This window comes from Acinonyx jubatus, chromosome C2, assembly GCF_027475565.1.
Source record: "Acinonyx jubatus isolate Ajub_Pintada_27869175 chromosome C2, VMU_Ajub_asm_v1.0, whole genome shotgun sequence".
NCBI classification, from domain to species: Eukaryota; Metazoa; Chordata; class Mammalia; order Carnivora; family Felidae; genus Acinonyx; species Acinonyx jubatus.
This window is the reverse complement of record NC_069384.1, coordinates 51,428,666-51,450,406: the sequence shown is the minus strand read 5'-3', so window position 1 is coordinate 51,450,406 and position 21,741 is coordinate 51,428,666. Positions and strand designations below refer to the sequence as shown.

Genomic DNA, 21,741 nt, shown 5'->3' with positions numbered 1-21,741 from the left:
ACCTGTGTGGCTCAGTCAGTTAAGTGATAGAATTCGGCTCAGGTCATGATCTTATACAGTTCATGGGTTCGAGCCCTGTGTCAGGCTCTGTGCTGACAGCTCAGAGCCTGGAGCCTGCTTAGGATTCTGCGTCTCCTTCTCTCTCTGCCCCTCCCTGGCTTGTGCTCTGTCTCTCTTGGTCTCTAAAAGGCAAGTAAACATTAAAAAAAAATAAATTAAAAATATAAGCCCAACAATCACACAATTTTGTGGAAAGGAAGATTATGATTTGACCAATATATTAAATAAAAGCTCTGACAAATGTTGAAACACACAACCTTTAAAGGGGTACAAGACATATGATGACACATAATCAAATTTGTCACTTCAGACATGTGAAGTGTAATCAAATACCTGGTGGCTAGGTTGTGAGAGAGATAAAACCCAAGTCCCTTTCTGGAATTTCAGTGAGCCAAAATGACAACAAATGTGGCCAGTACCAAATGCAAGATGTAATCATAAGGGCTGGTTGTGAACAGCTCTCATGGGTCATTGTCAAAGCATAGTTTCATGTTTCTCAATTTAGGTTTCTTTTCAGGAGCCAGAATCTACCTTGTGTTTATTCCAATGTAGCTGGGATCTAGTGTTTTGTAAAAAGAGCGCCCTATGGGGATGCCTGGGTGGCTCAGTTGGTTGAGTACTGGACTCTTGATTTCTGCTCCGGTCACCAGTGTCCTGGGATTGAGCCCTGTGACGGTCTACACACTGAACCTGGAGCCTACTGAAGATTCTCTCTCCTGCCTCCCCTCCTCCCCACTCCTCTTCTCTGCTCTCTCTCTCTTTAAAATAAACAAATAAAATAAAATAAAATAAAATAAAATAAAATAAAATAAAAAACAGCGCCCTTTGGAGAATCTGGTCCATCAAAAGTAGAAGCAGAGTTTCTTGCTTAAAGCTCTAGATCCAAGATTTTTTACTGAGAATGAAAATGTTCATTATTTCTTACCCCTCCTCTTTGATTTTCTACTGTAATTCAAGCATAAGTGGGCATGAAATGATTATATGGCAAAATCTCCATCAGTCAATAAGCAGCCTGGACAAATTAAGCAAGATAATATTTGTTCAGTGAGGCACGTTCTGTTTGTCAATAGTAAGTGCTTTATAAGTGGCAGCAATTAACTAAACATAGTATTATTATTACTTTTTAAACATAGTATTATTAATAATAATATGATCTTCTGTAGCTGTGGGTTGGGCAGTTAGTAACTGTTTTGGTTTTTATAGATAGCTAGAAATTTATCTTTTTTAAATAAAGAATTGTCTTCTAGTCAGCACTCAGCCTAGAAGAAATGCTTTTTACCAACGGCCATTGAACTCAGTAAGACAAGACTCATAGTAGGTAATAGCAGAATAACTTTGCTTTGGAGAAAAGCATGAATGATGGAAATGAGTGCTCTCAAAACAATACAGATTGGGGTAAGTAAGTGGCATATAACATATACTGGCTAACATAAATGTACTTAGCACTCAATACACACGTATGACTATAGAAATCATTATAGGGGCACCTGGGTGGCTCGGTTGGTTAAGCATCCAACGTCAGCTCAGGTCATGATCTCACGGTTTGTGAGTTCGAGCTCCGCATCGGGCTCTGTGCTGATGGCTCAGAGCCTGGAGCCTGCTTCAGAGTCCATCTCTCTCTTTCTCTCTCTCTGCCCCTCCCCTGCTTGCACTCTCTCTCTCTCTTTCTCTCAAAAATAAATAAACATTATATAAAAAATAAATAATTATAGATATGTAGATATAAGAATCCATTTAATTGATATATTGCTCTCTCTCTCTCTCTGTCTCTGTTTCTCCCTAATCTTTATAATGACTCTTTATGATGACTATTTTCCTCATTTTATATATAAGAAAATTGGGCTTGAAATAATTTCAATGAGTCTTAAAGCTGTATATAGCTCTATATTATTTGAAGGTTTTGTGGTTCCAAAGCTTGAGTCATGGACTACTTTAAGAAAGAAACTAGAAGATAATGATGGAGTAGGACAGTGGAAGTGCTGGACAAGGATGGGTACAAAGAAATGGTGTAGTAGTTTTAGTAATAGGCATTCCTGGGTTTGATGATAGCTCCATCAGGTGCCACCTGGATATCTTGGTTAAGATAATTAATTGTCATAAACTTTGGTTTACTCCTCTTTGATATGGGGCTAATGATACTTCTTAACTGAGTGTTGTGAGAGTTTTCTGAGATGAAGTATTTAAATTGCTTAGTAAAGAGTCGTAGGCTAGTCTCGCATGTAAGAAGCTTGGAAGTTGTCACTCTGTCCTAACAAGTGAAAATGTGAACAAGTTAAAGGTCAATAACACTTCTTGTACCCATAAGGGAACTAGGTCACAGGACAAACCACTGCTTCCAAAATTGGAGAGACTAACAGGTGAATATAGAAGATCAGAACTTAGTGGAACAAAAGCCCTAGAGTAGAAACATCAGGAGAAACAGTGTTGGGGTAGGAAAGCCTGAACTGTAACTGATGACTTGCTGGAGGATCGGTGTGGATGAATTTGAGACTTGCAAAGTCCAGGGAATGGAGTCATAGGGGCAGGTGGTACATTTTTGTGAGTTTTACCTCCATGAATTTTTAGTAGGGGAAGGGGAAAATGAACCATTTTGAAATATGCCAGAGCTTTCTAGTCTTCTTTATAAGGTCTTCCCTCAGGAGAACCTATGTAACCAAAGCCTGTGTCATTTGTTGGGGTTTTATCAGAGCCTAACTGACCTGAAAAAAATAAAGCTTCACCCCACTGTAGGCACTCTGTCCCACCTAAGGAAGGTAAAATAACCTAAGAAGCACTCGTGAGGTTCACAGATCAGAGGTACAGGCTCACTAAAAGACTGAGACCTAATTATAGGACTGTAGAATGCTTCCTCTCCCCTCACACCTCAACACTACATTATTAAAGGTCCATTTACAGCAGCTACTTTTATCCAGTACATCATGGTCAGTTATAAAGAAAATATACAAGGTGTGCTAATGGATAAAACAAACAAAAAAACAAACAAAACAACACCACACAGTTTGAAGAGACAGAGTAAGTATCAGAATTAGACTCAGATATGGCAGAGATGTTGGTATTATCGGACTGGGAATTTAAAACAACTATGATTATTAATATGTTAAGGGCTCTAATGAATAAAGTAGACAACAAGCAAGAGCAGATGGATGATGTAGACAGAGAAAGAACTCTGTCTGAAGAAAGAACTAAAAGAAATGCTAAAGATCAGAGACACTGTAACAGAAATGAAGAATGTCTTTCATGGGCTTGTTTGTAGATTGGACACTGAGGAAAGGATCTCTGAGCTTGAAGATATCTCACTGGAAATCTCCAAAATTGAAAAGCAAACAGAAAAAAAAAACCCAGAATATCAAAGAACAATGCAACAACTACAAAAAAAGTAACATATGTGTAATGGGAACACCAGAAGGAGAAGAAAGGGAGAAAGGCAGAGAAGAAATATTCAAAACAATAATGACTGAGCATTTCCTGAAATTAATTTCAGATACCAAACCATAGATCCAAGAAGCTCAGAGAACACCCAGAAGGATGAGAAAAAGTGGTACATCTAGGCATATCGTGTTCAAAATATAACAAATCAAAGATAAAGAGTAGTAGGCATTCAATGATTAAAATAAAAAGACCGCAAAATTGTATGTACCTTCAGTTTATTGATATAATTGATATTTGGTAAATTGCATGTAAATAATGCTCTTATGATCCTAATAAGTAACTGATTACTTTGCTACGTTTCTAATATTATAAGGACAAAAGGACTTATCATTATTAGGGGGAGGTATGGAAACTGATGGACTATGGACATTTGTAGCCATCCTTGTGTTGCCCAGAACTTTTTATAGATTAGGGCCTGATCTATGGGCTTTGGATCCTTGGTTACTTTGCTGGATAATATGGACTCAATGCAAATATTAGTGTCAACATACAGATTACCCTTCACATGGGTGTAAGGGAGAAATCATTCAGAATTGACTTAAAAATACCATCTTTGTGTTCTACTGCTTTAAAATCAGATTGTGTATAAAATATAGAAGATTATTTTCTATATAATGAGATATTAGCAAATAACACATACTATTTCACATAACTGTCACCTCAACCCCTGCCTCCTTGGGACTATATTTCCTACTTTGTATGAGAAAATGTCTAGGGATTCTTGGGGCACCTGGGTGGCTCAATTGGTTAAGAGTCCAACTCTTGATTTCAGCTCAGGTCATGATCACACAGGTTCGTGGGTTTGAGCCCCTCATCAGGCTTTGCTCTGACAGTGTGGAGCCTGCTTGGGATCCTCTCTCCCCCCACCCTCTCTCTCTTAATAAATAAATAAACTTAAAAAAAGAAAATACCTAAGGATTCTTTAGTGATTACTTGAAAGAATAATGAAAGGGAAAAAGAGTCTCAGTCTCTGTATTTCCTATCTTTCTTCTTCACTCAGAACATTTACCATGACAAATTCTAAAAAGATTGTTGTTCTCTGAGACTCCTGCTAGTTCTGTCTCCTTCTTGAGATGTAGGAGGGGTGCCCAGAACATGATACAACGCAGAAGCTTCCTCTTCTAAAAAGAAGCAGAGCCGAAGTCTTGACAAAGAGAGAAAGCAGGGGAATTCCACAAAACAAAGTCAACTCTTCCAGTTAGAATCTATGATGATTCCACAACTTATTTTCTAATTCTTTTACATTGACTTTAGAAATATCAGTAAAGCTTTTGGATTTTTACCCATCATCTCAGGCCCTAATATTTTATTAATAGATATAAAGTCTCAAGCTTTATTTTTCTGAGTCAGTGTTTCTAGCTGTGGAAAAGCCATGTAATTTTTTAAGAACACAAAACTCTTGGTTTCTTTGTTTTCTTATTTTGAAAAAAATTTTTATCAAAGATGTTAACAAGGGAAAATATCACAATATAGCATATAGGAGAGAAATTTGTACTCATATTATCACTGTGCTGGATTCACTTGCAGAATTTGAAGATACATGCCCTGGGTTAATGACTGATTTCTCTTATGAATTACATGGCATCAAAGAACATGCTAATATTTAATAAATAATATTAACACTGGATCGGAGTCATCATGTGTGGGTGGAGGTGTCAAGGCCTCCTTCTTTGTATTTATACATCCTTTTCAGGTCATTGCTAGAAATTTAGCTTTTCAGATTCAATCTTGTTCTGATGTTTTGGGATCAGGTGAGGTCTAAGTTTTATATTTCCTCTCTTGAGAAGGAATGTTTAGGAAATAAACACAGAATTTGGAATTTGGATCCTTTCCGTTTCAGTAGACATTCTATAAACAGATGATTATTCCTGAGTTTAGGGAAAAAGAGATGCCAGATGGTGAGGGTAAAAAGCAATGTTCAAACTGAAATTACTGCAGTAATAGAGAAATAAAGGAAGAGCTATATGGTAAAATGTTTTCTGATTGTCTATTTTATCTATTTCCAGCATTCTCTGGAACAAACCTTCTTCAAGAAAATGAATTGTAGCTTCAGACTCTTAAGAGGCCACCACAAACAAAATGTTAGTAAAAATACAGTAATATATACCTTGACAGGATGCTTTCTGAATTGAGTCTTAGAGTTTCTAATTTCTGTCTTTTTATGAAGGAGTCTGTCTTATGAATTCTCTAAAAATAGCTAATTGGCCTTGATTGAGGGTTTTACTCATGAACATTTGGTGAGTAAATAGTGTAAGTTCCTCTGAGTGGTGGAAGAGACAGTGGCCAAGACTTCATTCCACAAATATTTATAAGCATATTTTATAATCTAAACTGTCTCTGTAGTGATCTACTTTGAGAAGTGAGGGCAGGGAACTCAGTGGCTGGGTTCTCCTGGTGGTGAGGGAACAAATTTATTGAGCTGCCTTTGCATAGAGTTTTAAAAAGTAGAAACTCTTAGCATCAGAGAGGACAATTCTTAAACCCAAAGATGTGTACATGTGCACTTTTGTATACTTAGTAAAAATTCTGAACTCTTCATTTGAAACTTGATCTTTGAAAATGTTGAGTGATCCAACCTATGCCTATCTATGCCATGTCATTAAGTATGTACTTCAGAGTTAAAGATGAACTAAGAATGTCTGCATGACATTGATCTGTGCTTTCTCTTTGAATAGGAAATAAAAAGAAATGGTGACTCTAATGCTTCCTATATTTGAAAGAGCAGTTTGTGTGTTAGTGTGCAGGCTGTGTGTGTGTGTGTGTGTGCACACATGCGTGCCTGTATGTGAGTGTGTGTGATTATTCTGTTCCTGATTTTTAGACATCTTAATACTTATAAATTTTAGGATGAAATTTTAATCAATTCTATACTAGATTACCTGTAATGATTTCTACAATAATCCTTATTACACTTCTATGCACACCCCCTTGCAATGTGACTTAACCACTTCACCAATCAAAAGATAGAGTCTATTTCCCTACCTCTGGAATCTAGACTCATCTATGACTTGCTTTGACCAATTTAATATGGTGAAAGTTACATTGTATAACACCTGAGCCTGGGTCTCAGCAGACCTTGTAGCTTCTACACTGGACCTCTTGGAATGCTACTACCGTCAAGTCATGTGATGTCTTGCCCACCATAAGATGAAAAGCCTCAAGGAGCAGAGATGAGTCATTGCAGCTAATGCATTTGAGACGAACCAGCTGAGACCGGCAGCAGTCATCAGAAATATGATTGAGGCTATCATGTGTCTTTCAGCCCCAGTTCAGCCACTTGATGACTTCATCCATTTGAGTGACCCTACAAGAGATTAGCAGAAGAATTGCCCAGATGAGCACCCAGCCCGAATTGTGTTTGTTGTTTTAACCCACATTTTGTGGTGATTTGTCATGCAGCAATACATGATTGAAATACGTTCCCGGCATTTAATTTATTGAATTTTATTCATGGTGTCCCTTAAGCAACAATCTTACCTTGAGTTTTACTTCACATCACCACAGTGCTAATTCATTAAGTAGCATTGTGTATTGAGTACTTTCTGCGTGCAGTGTATGATTACACACCTTTTACTTTCTCGGGCTTTACAAAAGGAAATAGCCAGGAATGAGAGGAAGTTCTTGATCTTTATGAATTACAGGTTCCTGTTTTGCCTTCTAGCTTAACTTAATGTAGTGGAATAAAACAGACAAAGCTTGAAACAAAACAAAACAAAACCAAAGGGAGATAGCCAAAACAAAACAAAACAAAACAAAAACTAAAGGAAATAACCAGTAGAGTTTTGTCCTTATACATTGATATATAGTAAATCAACACTACAGCTTAGGAACAGTTTTTTAAGAATCTATAGAATAATTTACATTTTACTCTGCCACATACGTGGACATATTTACCAAAGACTTAAACATTAGAAGATGTTAAAGAAACGCAAAAGAATATCAGACGGGGAATTCTGAAGGATAAGTTTTGACATGAGCCTTGAGAAAAGAAAGCTTGGTGTACTAATGAAATTCTGAATAACAAACAGTGCCAAGGAAAATTAGAATTTGCTCCCAGGAAGGCTAAGAAGACTCAAAATTATTTTAAGTTTCTGTTAATAAGTTTTCAGCACTGTTGCACACTATGTAAATTTTGTTGTGTTCATTAATATTTGAACTATTGTTTCTATAATAGGTGATGACCCAATCCCAAACAAATATTCTTGGGAAACAGGGCCTGGTTTTAACTTAGAAAACTTTTTTTCTTTAAAATGTCTCTCTCAGTGTCCACCATATCACTGAAGAAACACTTATGTATTTAAATTGCTTAATTGTGCTTAAATTATTTTCCCTTTACTTTCTGATTTTTTTCTCTCTTTCCCCTCTCTCTCACCTTCCCTTCTTCCTTTCCTTCTATCATTTCAGTTTATTTGTTCTTTGTTCTGAAAGATATTTGCAGAGAGAAAGGATATGGAAATTAATTGTATTGTTAGCAAACAAACGTCTCTTTAGAAAGCAATTTAACATATTAAGTTAATTAAGTTAGTACAGGAAACAAGAGCAAGAAACTATAATTATCATCTGATATCAAAATCTAAAACACATCCAAAGTAATTATTCATGGGTGATAGGCCTAAAATAAACACAATATTTACAAAAGAAGAAATATAAATGGAGCCACATTAATTCACCTTGGCTTCCCCTGAAGCCACCTCTTACCCCTCTTGTCTTTTCCCCTGATTCAGGCAGATGTTGTGAGCACTTAAATCAGAGAATTGATTCCAAACAGAGAAGTAAGTGTTGGTCTTAATTGTATCAGACATTAATATCTCGCATTGCAAATAATTGCTGTTTTTCTAAATGACTCTTATTGGGACACTTCAATTTGATACTTTGGCTCCTCTCTAGAAGCAATGTGTTGCTAGGCCTCATTGCTAAGCAACACCACATAGTGAGAAAAGCTGAATTCTAAGGTTTTAGTGTCACATTCAAAAAACTATTCTTGATCTATAATTTAACATCCAATAATATGTACATCTATATGGTATCTTTGATATACATGAAGCAGGACTTATTTTAGATGATCTACAAAGTTTCCTGATCAAAGTGTGATTTCTTTCAAGTTCCAAAAGACTTTAAAATACATAGCATCTGTCATCTTTACAAAATTTAATAAGCAATTTCATTATAAACAAATCTGGCATTTTATAAGTACTCAGGTATTAGTTATATCCAGTTGGCATTTTCATGAAGAGTGGTACTCTTACCAAACATTCAAGAAATGAAAGCGTTGAGAGAGAGCTCTCCATGGGTCTTTTAGGTTTCTGCACGTCTTCCAAGCCGAGGCACTGACAGCTTTTAAGCAGGCTGTTTTTGGAGGATGCTTGCACAGAGAACGATTTTGGAAGGTAGAGATTGTGTCTCCATCTCGAGCAAAAGCAGATTTGCTTAAACCCCTGAAGATAGAAACAGTGACTTCTTCTGGAGGGAAGGGCAAGCTTGTTTACCGCCTATTACAAAAAGTTCAAGTCCTCTAAGCTCTGTGTTCCACTCTGATAATGCAATTCGCAGTGTGTGCAAGTATTACCTGGTTCTCTGCATCGTCCTGTGGGAACTGGGGCTTGGGGAACCTGTATAAGAAATAGCAAATTCTCTGGTTATTGTTGTTGCGGTCAGTCAGAAAGTCCTTTGTCTTTTGTCTCTGACAAGGTCTTGTGATTTCTGACAACATCTGTGAAACCGGCAAGCTAGCTTATTAGCCTGAGAGGAGGGTGAATTCTCAGGCCCTTCATGGTTCTTGACAGAAGGTACACTTCCATTGATGGTGAAAGTTATAATAAGTGGATCCAATCAAAAGAAGCTTCAGGAGACTCTGAATCACGAAGTAAGAAACAAAGAAAAAGAACATTAAAATATTATTTATAAGTAACATCATGGCATGTGGGTTCTAGGCAATGTGATTAAGAATGTACAGCTTGTGCCTTATCTTTAATTGTATAAAATCATTTGTTCCTTGTTAAAGAAGTTTCACCATGAACTGAGATGTCAAGGAAAAATTCTTTTGGGTAGGCACACCTTCCAAGAATTTTTAATATCATTCCATTCAGGTATTTTTCTTCTTTGTCTAAATACGTATCGCTGATCATGCCTCATTCAGGAAAATAAAATTATTAACTACCTGAAGAATTGTTAAGACACAAATTACTAGGTCTCATTCTTACAGTTTCTGTTCCAGTAGATCTGGGACAGGCCTAATAATTTTCATTTTTAACAGTTTTCCTGCTGATGCTAATGGTTCTGATCTGAGGACCAAGCTCTGAGAACCATTAACATAGAATGGTGTTTGAAATGGTACAACATATATTTTCTTGGTACCACATATTTAAATCATTTAGAATCATACCAACCTAGGTGAGAATCTGAAATCTGCCATAACTAGCTATATAATCTTGGAAAAATAATTTCTCTGAGACTCAGTTTCTTCATCTGTAAGATGGGATTAATCATAATAATAACACCTATTTCAAAGGAATGTTTTGAGTATGAAATAACTAACCCATGTAAAGTGCTTTGCATATGTGTGACACTTAGTTAAGTGCTTCCAAAATGATAATATTATCATTCGGCTATATTCTATAGCAACTTATTTTTACAATAAAGATTCAGAAAATAATTTATAAAATACGAAAATCTTCTCTCAGTTCCTTAAAAATACAGTTAGAATGGTAATAGAAGTACAGTTATGATATAAAAAGATACAAATCTGTTTTAAGTATTATGGAACTGGTTAAAGTATTTTTATTAAATCAGCATGTGATCCCTGAAGTATATCATTTACTTGGACAAGTTCTCCCAGACTTCAGTAAAATGTCTCCTATGTGTATACCAAAACATTTTTGGCTATTGAGGCTGGCTTTCATTCCTGTGGCTGGTATCATGTGCACATCCTTCTTGTGATTGTTTCCACTTAAAATTGGACATTACCTCATGATATCTATGGTAGCAGATTACTTTGATTTTCCAAAAACTGTCATAAAGTCTAAGAAAGTCCACTAGGAGTTAGGGGAGAAAATCATCAACTTCCAGTGTAATGATTTTATGTTTTATGAGGATTTTTTCCTTTTTTTTTCTATTTTCTTCTAGTGAGGAAATGCTTTCTCTTCTTTTAAGTATTAGAAAAAGGAAATCCATAAGAAGCACCATGTCCTTATCATAGAGAAGCTTATTTTTAAAATGTCTTTGTAAGGATTTCTATATGTGAATATGTCTGTGTGTGTGTGTGTGTGTGTGTATGTGTGTGTGTGTGCATACATAATTTTCTAGTAACAACAATAAGGCAAAGATGTTTTTTAAAGTCTGCTTAAATCCTTGCAAATCAAGGTGTGGGCCATAGATAGATACCATTAGTATTACCTGGGAAATAAGTTAGGAATGTAGAATTTTAGACTCCCCCCAGCCCCAGACCTATTGAATCAAAATCTGAATTTTAACAAGATCCCTAGGTGAGTTTTACTCACTTTAAAGTTTAAAAAGCACTGGTTTAGTAATATCTGACAGTATGAATTAATATCCTTTTATTTAATTGATGCATACTTCTAAATTTTTTTTTAATGTTTATTCATCTTTCAGAGATAGAGTGTGATCTGGGAAGGGGCAGAGAGAGGGAGACACAGAAGCAGAGGCATGCTACAGGCTGTCAGCCTAGAACCCGACTGTGGGGCTTGAACTCAAGAACTGTGAGATCATGACCTGAGCCGAAGTCGGATGCTCAACCGACTGAGCCACCCAGGTGCCCCAATTGATGCATACTTCTTCCTTCTGTTAAAAGCAATGCATGCTTTGTGATACTCAAGCAGGGATAAATTAAGAGAATACATGTTCTGGGGCGCCTGGGTGTCTCAGTCAGTTGAGTGGCCCACTTAGGGTCAGGTTGTGATTTCACAGCTCGTGAGTTCGAGCCCCGCCTGGGGCTCTGTGCTGACCCCTCGGAGTCTGGAGCCTGCTTCGGATTCTGTGCCTCCCTCTCTCTCTGCCCCAACCCACTCACATTCTGTCTCTGTCTCTCTCAGAAATAAACATTTTTTTAAAAAAGAGAATACATGTTCTTACTCAGCAAATTAACTGATGTTATCTATATTAAAATTATATAACATTAGATGAACTATTTTCAAGCTCATGCAGAAATAGACATGAAATGGTTAAAAACAAATATTTAGTTTCTTATACTGTAGGGTAGGTTAAGAAGGAGAGGGCTGTTAGTCTCAGTAAGTCCTGATGCTCATTTTCCTGTTCAAGAGAACTTCCTATTCTTCCTAAGAAAGTGCCGAGTTTAGACATCCATCTCATTGCACCAGCCTGAGAATACAGAGACAGTGGCCAGAGAACAGCATGCATTAGGTTGCAAGGATAGAGTGGGGATTCAGCCTGCACCTAAAGAGATGTCATCCTTAAAAGGTCATCCTTAATGGTGGCCGGTATTTATCAGGGAGGCTTTGAGGGTAGTATACTTTCTGCCACAGACAAGAACAAGGACCTAAGTAGCAATTAGGAATTTTCTGTGATTGGTAATGAGAGTCATGATGTGAGCTTGAAATTATTTCAGGAAGAATTATATGGGGCACTTAGAAGAGAAACAGCAGAACATGGATCACTGAGAAGAGAAAGTCTGTCTGGACTAGACACGCGGAGTTCTCTAAATCTTCTAGTGGGTTTTCATTAATTGCTGGCCAGGAGGAATTAGGCCTAATTAGGAATTAGGAATGATAATAACAAAATCCTTATGACTTAGACTTTGGTTATAATTATGAAAACTGCATCTGTAATGAGTATTCAGTTGTATCCTTAAAGTCTGTAGATAAATTTTCTCCCCAGGTATTGCGGTCAACTGCCATCAGACTCCTTGGGTCATGTTGATAACTGCAGTACCAAGAATGGTCAATATCAGAAACGTAATGCCTTGTTTACAAAAGTAATTGAATATGGGAGATGCATGTTGCAGTGGATTTAGAAATGAGGCTGGTACAAAATGATTCCATTTATCAACGTCAAAGGATTTCTTTATATTCTCATTTAAGTTCTTAGGAAGAAGTTGGTAGATTAGTCTATTTTTTACTTTTTCTTCACTCTGTCTTTTCAGTTTCTTGGTGGTAATGTTGTTTCTGTTTTTAAAAAAACGTATGCAATATGTGCCTATTCTATCACCCTTACGTGTCTTTTAATTGAAGTTTAGTGAAGTGTCATCAGTGCTTGTCCCCAGACCTTACACCAGAACTTCTTTTTTGATTCCCACCCAGGAATGTTATATACTTATATGTTTGTGAAGGATTTCCTTGTTATGTCTTTGCACATTTTTAAATCAAATTGTCACGTTTTAGAAATGTTTATTCTTATAACTTCAATGTTATTCTTTACCATTTTTACTGTAATCTGCACATCTATGACATTTTAAAACTGGAAACAGTGCATTTTTCTGTGTTAATTGTTCTACCCACTTTCACACTGACCTCTCTAATTATTGTAATTTTTTCAGTACATTTTTGTGTGTTGTCCCCACATTTTTTTTTTTGGCAAATAATTTACATGGTATTTACACACTTTATTTATTTTAACATTTTTAATTACACAGGCTAGTGATTATTTCTTAATGCTTATTTATTTATTTGAGAGAGTGAGAACAAGTGGGGGAAGGGCAGAGAGAGAGAGAAGAGAGAGAATCCCAACTAGGCTTGTGGCTCAATCCCATGAACTGTGAGATCATGACCTGAGCCAAATCAACGGTTGGCTTCTTAACCAACTGAGCCATCCAGGTACCCCCAGAAATACTATAAACAAGGGCAGAGATATTGTGAACTCTTGCCCCATTTTTTTTAATCTTAAGGGAAATTTGGGGGAAATGATATTTTATTTTAGGCAGTTTACTTTTATGACATTTTCACCTATTCCTTTTAATGGTAATATCTACTGAATTTATTAGATAAATGTGGGGCATATATTGGAACAATTAAGTGTTTGGGTCTTAGATTAGTAATTATATTAATAGACTAACAAACAATGAAACATGGTGGAATTCCTGGAATAAATCCTTTTTGGCCATGACCCTTCAGAATATTGTGTAGTTTAAGTGAGTTCAGTTCATTCTTGCTCATAGTTACAAGGTGCTCGATATGCCACACTGTCTGATCAGCTCTATCTGGTCCCTGAACCCTAATATTTGGTACTGAATTATTATCATGAACTTGGTTGCTAGTGGTAAACTATTTGGTATTCTGCAGAGGTATAGCCAGGTTATCTTTGATGAGGGAGATTCTCAGCTCTACGTTTCTATGGAGGCGTCTTTCCTGCCATTGGATCTATTTTCATCATTAGTGTACTGAGCCAGCGCTGGTGTGGGTGGAACAGAGAGTTAGCTCACCTTGCTGACTTGGTTATTACGAGCTCCACTCATTCAGATGGCTTCTCAGCGATCAGTCATCTGGGACACAGGAGCTACCTTATTCGTGAGTGGTGAAGAACGATTTTCCAAAAGGCTTGGGACAGGGGAGGAGCAAGACTGAAGGATGGGTGAGAAGGAAATTTGAAAAAGACATCGATTGCTAAACTTTCACATCCTAGGATGTGAAAATATTTTAAAATATGCCTTTCTCTTAGATTAATGTGTTTTAAAAGCATAGCTAATTTATGTTTCACCTCTTCCCCTCATTAGTATATGCATGTGTGTATAGTTTATATATATAGCTGCATAATTTGTTCCCAATAGTTCTTTGTTCACGTCCTGCAGGATTTTTATGTAAAACTCTTACTAATCTTCATTTATATAAAATCTATGCTTTCTACTTTAATTATTTCTTTTTCTTTGCAGAGTTACCTAAAAGAGTTAATAAATTCCTGAGTGGAAAATTGATTTTTGACTAAATGTTACTTGTAAATTTCTAATGTTATTGCATTATGTTCAAAGAATGTGGCATATTTTTTTTCTGCTATGTAGAATTTATTGAAGTTTTGGCTGTTCCATAGGACTGTGAAAAGTGTATGTATAGGCAAATACATTTAATTGTGCTATCCAAATTATCTGTAGTTTTAATTTTTTAATCTCATTCGTTTTATTAAATGCTGGGTTTTAAGAGATGTGTATTAAAATCTCACATCGTGTGTCATTTTAAAATTTTATTTTAGCAGTTTTGCATCCATTATTGCAAATTATATTGATGAACATTGAATTTTGACAAAATTTTTAAAATATTTTGCTTTACGTATCCTATTTAAACTTTTCTGCCTTAATCCCACTTCATCTGGTATTAGCAGTGTTGTACTTAATTTCTGTTAGCTGGAATTGATCTGTTAAATGCCTTGTATCTTTGTTTTAAACCTTTCTTTGTCATTTTTTTCCCACTGTAAACAGTATACTGATGAATTTTTTTTATAAAAGTTTTTTTAATGTTTTATTTTTATTTATTTTTGAGAGAGAGAGAGAGTGTGAGCAGGGGAGGGGCAGAGAGAGAGAGGGAGACACAGAATCCGAAGCAAGTTCCAGGCTCCCAGCTGTCAGCACAGAGCTTGATGCGGGGCTTGAACTCACAAACCCTGAGATCATGACCTGAGCTAAAGTTGGGCACTTAACCGACTGAGCCACCCAGGCTCTGATGAACTTTTTAAAAAGTGAGCAAAACAAAAGCGCTTTAATCTGAGGATCTCTCAATAGGAAAATATATTTCACTCATATTTTTGTTATGAATGCATTTGGATTTATGTTTGTTGTATTTAAATGACTTAATTTTATGTCCTTTATTATTTTCCTTTATTTCCTTCTCTCTTTTTGCCTGAACAAGTTTTCTTCCATATTTTACACTGAGTTTTGAAAATTTTTAATGTATCTGGTGATTGTCTATAAAATATTATATAGTTATTTGTAATAAGCAGCTGCTTTTAGACTAGGACTTCAGTAAGATTTAAATGTTTATTGAGCAACTATCATGAACTGGTCACTGTATTCGGTGCTTTCATGTAGCTTGGTACTGCTGGTAGAATGTGAGGGAATTTTAGTGATAATTCTGATATTTAGGATTTTAATAATTCAAGCTTCAATATTTATTAAAAGTATAGCAAGAACATAAAAATCATAATTTCGTGTATATTTTCGTGTAAAATGAGGTTAAGTAAATAAAAATAAGTTGATCTAAAACAATTAAAAAGGAGCACCTGGGTGGCCCAATTGGTTAAGTGTCAGACTTTTGATATTATCTCAGGTCATGATCTCCCAGTCATGAGATGGAGGCCTGTGTTGAGCCCTGCATCCCTGCCTGGGATTCTCTCTCTCTCTCTCTCTCTCTCCCCTTTCCCCAATCTCTAAATAAGCAAATAAATAAATAAATGAATATTTTTAAAAAAATGATTGAAAATATTGAGCAACAAATAAAAGAGTTATAGCACTACAACAGAAATCTTGAAGGTAAATACAGATATCGATGATATATCTTTGCAGTGATATATTTTATTCTGGAGATAAGAAAATTGGTGCTTAGTGGCCACTATCTGCCAGGTTCTGATCAAAGCATTGGAGAACAAAAGAGAGAGAAATCTTTGCCCTCATGGAGCCTACCTCCTAGTGGGGGAAGACAGCACATGATAAGCATCGTGAATCGGTAAATTATTTAGTAATATGGCTCACTGGAAGGTGAAACATGCTGTGGAGACAAGAAATGGAGCAGAATGCTGGGAAGTGGGGCGGTTGTAAACTTGTCTTAACAGTTTATGTTCAATGACTTTAAAACTTTGAAAACAGTTGTATGGAAAGTACACATATGCTTTACCCAGACCTAGAGTCCTCAATTGTTAAATCTTTCTCTGTCTCAATGTTCTCTCTTGCAAAGTACTTCCGATTCTTAAGTATGTTCAGGAACCAGTGGCTCCGTTTAGGGTCAAAGAGCTTGTAAGTAAGTGAAAAAAGCAGCAACAGCACACACAAGCCAGCTGAGACAACAGCTCCCTGGAACCAAGGCAAGCTTGCCCAAGGGAGGAAATCCTTCTCATATTTTCCGCTATCGTGAAAACCCAAACTGGAAAACCTGGCCAGCTGGTGATCCAAGCTTTTTCAAAACCAATTTAAGATTCTTCGATTCTTCTATTCTTAATAGAGTCTATTAAGAATCTATTAGGATTACTTTAATTTCTTTTGTATAAGCTTTAGGTAGAACTCACTTGAGAAAAGGAGGTATTCAATTAGTATTTGTTAACTGAATGCCTAAATTATAGGAATAATTAATCTTTTATTTTTTTGCTTCTTTACATAAGATATTGTATTAGAAAGGTTCCCCCCCCTCCCATTTATATTCTCCAAGTAAAATGAAATACAAAGATATTTCATGCTCCTTAAGTTTTGCGGGCATATATGTAGTATCAAAAGCTAATACATTATTGTCCCTCACCGCTCCTAAAAAAAAAAAATTATGATCAAGACTCTTTCTTGACCTCACTCTAGTCAGGCTCCTCTGAGCCCTCTTTTTAACAAGGCCTCAATTTGCATTTTTCCTTGGTCCACTTCTTCCAGTTTTAGCAAGAATCCTGCTAAGACAGTTTAGCGAAAATCCCACACCCTTGGAATATGATAACCCTGGCTGTCTTCAGAAGGAATCCTATTAGGTGACTCTAGAAAAACACTTTCCTATCTCTTAATGATTTTCCATCCACTGACCTTTCACCCTGCTCTTTGGCTATAAATCCCTACTTTTCCTTATTGTATTTGGAGTTGAGCTCAATCTCTCTCTCCAACGTAAAACTTCATTACAGTGGTGCCCCTGAATAAAGCCTGCCTTACTACTTTTAACAAGTGCCATGAATATTTTTTTCTTTAACAGGAGCCAAGAAAATATGGAAACCGTGGTATATCATGTCTCCATCTTGGTGACAATACTCATCTTCAGCATTTTGAGGACCCTGAGGAATCCTGAAGTTAATATTTAACCTAGAATTTCCAAAATTTATTTGATCATTATGTCCTTTTGAAACGGAATAGATATATTTAATTTTTAATTCTTTTCAGTGTAGGGAGCTGTGTTGGTAGTAGAACTACAGTGCTGGAATCTTCGGGATCAACATTACCTGGGCATCTGTTTGCAGGATGGAGTCTTGGGCTCCAACTCACACTTTCAGAATCAGAATCAGCATTTTAATAAGATTCTCTGGTGATTTATATGCACACTGAATTTAAAAAATAGTTATAAAATGTAGTAAGGAATAGTAGAGATACATGAAGGACAATATGATCTTAAAACTCACAGGAAGAATAATAGTTTGATCTCATAATTTTCAGTATAATAATGACATATGGAATGATATACACTTTATTATATGTGATTCTATAATGATAATATTTTATTAATGAGATAACTTGTTTTTTCTGACATGCTTTTCTAAACTTTATTTATTAGGTCATCAGATTTATACTCTTAACACCTTCATTTTTAATCTATATAAATGAAAGTAACATCAGTTACCAATAATTCTCAAATAATTTTTGATAATTTTTATTTTTGAGAAGATCTTTTTCCTGATGACAATTGTTACTGGAGCTAGAATAACTTTCTAATAATTCTTTCAAAATAAAATTTTAGTGTATCTAGAGCTGATGATTCTTGAGGAATAATTTTTCTAAAAATACTTAACTCAGGGCACCTGGGTGGCTCAGTCAGTTAAGCGTCCAACTCTTGACTTTGGGTCAGGTCATGATCTCATGGTTTGTGAGGCTGGAGCAGAGCCTGCTTGGGATTCTCTCTCTCTCTGCCTCTCCTCTGCTAGTGCTCTCTCTCTCTCTCTTTCTCAAAATAAGTAAACTTAAAAAAAAAAAGTAAAAATATTTAACTCCTCAAATGAATCAATTTTATGTAAGTGTAAATTTAATTTTAAATGCAAATTTGTACAGTGGCATTTTAATGTCTTTTTGGCATTTTCTGTAACTTGTAGACATTATACAAAAAAACAAAAGTGACTTTATGATTTGTTTATAATTCAAAATGTCTGTTAATTGTTTCTAACGCTATGTCTTCAATTACAAGAAAAATTAATTTAAAATTTATCTTCTTTGTAAATAATTGGTTCATTCGATGCTTCATATGAAAATAGTGTTCTTTTACCTCAAAAGTGACAATCTTTAAATTCGCTTTCTATTTCTGTTTATGGATATTTGTTTTGCAATGTAGTAGTTTTCAAAATGAGAGTCTAAACTCTTTGAAGAATTCTATTAGCTCTCAGATATTCTTTATTGTAATGTTTGTGCACACACTTTTATTTTGTTGTAATTTAAGGACACAGTCGCTGCCTGAGCTCCAGCAGAATATGTGTGCAGGTGTGGTAGGGAAGGGCTGTGGCTGGTGTTCCATCACTGATGTCCCTGCTGCTGCAGCAGCTGCCTTTGCTGCTACCCTTGCCAGCAGTCTGGCTCCAGGGCCCGGTCCCAGCCTCCCCATGGGGGTCTGTGATGCCAGGAGCTGGCCTGGACATACACACCACATGGCCAGGTCCCCTGCTTGGACTGCATGCTGCCCCGTGCTCTCTGGCCTGAGCTTGTGTGTGCACTCAGCACATCTCCTCTGCTTACGTGCATGCTCCATTTGTCCCACTGGACTTCCTTTGTAACCCACAAGTTCAAAATTAAAAGTATGAATAATTTCAAGACCACAAAAGCAGAGTTTTAAACCAAATGTAGGACTCTCGAATGACTACACAGCTTCCACATTCTGTTGCTGGCTCTGTCTCTATGTATGGAATTTATGTTATTTTTATGTTATGTTATGTTTCCGTGTACTGAAATCGTTGAACTTTAATCTGAAGCCTCAGAGAATGCCTAGATCTCAGAGTTAAAGTTGAGAATCTATAGTATTCAAATTTCTCTCTAGAAAGCACTTAAATACTATTTTTCAGTTTTGCTTGGCTTCCTTTTACCCTCCTTTCAACAGTTAACTCGGGTGTGATTTGTAGGCAATAAATACACAAGCATCCCTGGTCATGTGAAAGTCATACTTGTTGATTTATAAACGGTGATGCTTTCAGGAACTTATAGTTGGTGGCTATTTGTGACAATCATTCATTTCTAAGAATTTGGTGACTGTATCTTTTTTAAAATTAATCTTGGAATTTTTACTAAAAGATAGCATTAAACAAGTCATCTATTTTAAACTTAAGACAGTGCATACAGTTGTTAAAAGAGTTAAAGTTCTTCCAAATCAGAGGGACAGTTGTTTGACAGAAACTACTTCCACTTAGGACCCTAGTTTTTAGACACAGATATCTACACATTCATGTCTAAATAAACTGAAAAATAAGGTTAAATAGGTATTGCATCTCATGGTAATTTGATTTTAAATTGTAATTACATATATAAGTAAATGAATAAAATACACTAATGTATCATTTGTGATATAATAGTGGATGGATGTTTGTTGTGTTAGGTATGAATACTTGGGAAAGATTGGCCACAGACATTGTGACATAACATTTTTTAATTAAATGTACCTGAATTGATTAGCTACTATTGTTCAGTACATGAAAAGATAAATGACACATGGCTTCTGTTTTAGAGGAGCTTAAAACTGAGGGGAAAAAAAAGAGACTTGATTAAAAAGGATCATAAATTTACCATAAAGAAGTGAGCATTTGCTGAAACCCCACAAAATTTTACAACCAATAAATCACCTGTGATCTACTTTTTCTCCACCTTACTTTTATACTGCTCCCTGAATGCTAACGAATACAGGGTCCTAGACTTATCTTATGAAAAATCATGACAACTAATGAGATTCACATCAGTGTCTTCTCCATTCCATAGATGCAGAAACGGTGTCCTCTGAGAGATTTAAAAAACATCCTCAGGTAATGTTAGCAAGTAAGTTGCATAATTGAGAAATGAATTCAAAACCAATCTGTTTGACTCCAAAGCCTTATCCACCATGCTGAGCTGTTTTCATGGTGTTTTCTTTGGCATATCACACTCTGAAGATTCAGTCTAGAGCAGATTTTCTCGGCTGTGCCCCAGAGGACTTTTCTGGGTAAGTATCGTAAGGGGAAGGGTCGATGGCAACAAATGGGGGAATGAGAGGGATTTGTGGTCAGATATTTGGCTGCATTCTCCTCCTCCCATTGAAAATTCATAAAATGTATTAGCATGTTCGATGATCTAAGACACTTTACAATACGAGAAGTAAATCAGTTGTGTTTCCTCAGCACTTATACCAAAAAATTGTAAGGAAACAGATGATCATATCCTTGTATAGGAATGACACATATAATTTTGAAGCATCCTATGTTTCTGTATGCCTTGCTCATTTCCAGCTAAACTGTAAAAATACATACATCTGGTAAATTGTGTTTAACTGCAACAATATTTCTTGCATTTATTTGATTGTGTATTCTTCCTTTCCCTAATACCAATTAACATATAATGGAAATATTATTTAATCAAATAGGTTTTGGGGGAAAATGATGTGGAGATATGGTCCAGAGAGAAGATATTTAGCTATTTAGGAGCATTAACCACAACATTATGGACATCTAAATCACTGTCTCATAAGAAAGGCCCAGTTTGTTTGTTTGCTTTCTTGTTGTTATTACTGTGAGGAGAAATGTCTCCTAATTTATAAATAAATTAATGAAAATTACATTTATCTAAAAAGTCATGATATAAATTTGGAAGAGGACTATTTTTAAAGAATATGCCTTTGATTAACTGATCTGTGACACTGTTTGAGTAGTGGGGTAGAATAGTAGAACAATAATACGATGTGTGGGGACATTGTGGTGTGTGTTGGAGACGTGACCTGAAGGGAAAAAGTGTTCAAATTGATTTTTTTTCTTTTAAAGAGATGCAGAATTCCTTTTTTAAAAAATTCTTTTTAAAATCCTTTTTTCAATGTTTATTTATTATTTATTTATTTTTTGAGAGGGAGAGAGAGAGACAGAGAGCAAGCAGGGAAGGGGCAGAGAGAGAGGGAGACACAGAATCAGAAGTAGGCTCCAGGCTCTGAGCTGCAAGCATAGAGCCCTATGTGGGGCTCAAACTCACAGTCTGTGAGATCATGACCTGAGCTGTAGCCGGCCACCCAACCGACTGAGCCACCCAGGTGCCCCAAATTGATTTTTTTTTTAAAGAAGAAAACAAAGAAAGAAAGCAAATACTAGGTTTAAATCTTAAAGATCTAAGTGAAATAAGCCATACAGAGAAAGACAGATACCATATGGTTTCACTCTTATGTGGATCCTGAGAAACTTAACAGGAACCCATGGGGG

The 21,741-nt window shown here is 36.0% G+C and overlaps 1 long non-coding RNA gene across 2 annotated transcripts in view; it reads left to right on the top strand.

Annotated features, from left to right (window-relative positions):
• Positions 1–20,436: 20,436 nt before the first annotated feature.
• LOC128315162 (uncharacterized) overlaps positions 20,437–21,741 on the top strand; it is a 137,823-nt gene continuing 136,518 nt past the window's right edge. For both annotated transcript variants that reach the window (XR_008297632.1, XR_008297631.1), the window contains exon 1: positions 20,437–20,504. This is a non-coding gene — a long non-coding RNA (uncharacterized LOC128315162). The remainder of the gene's footprint in view (positions 20,505–21,741) is intronic.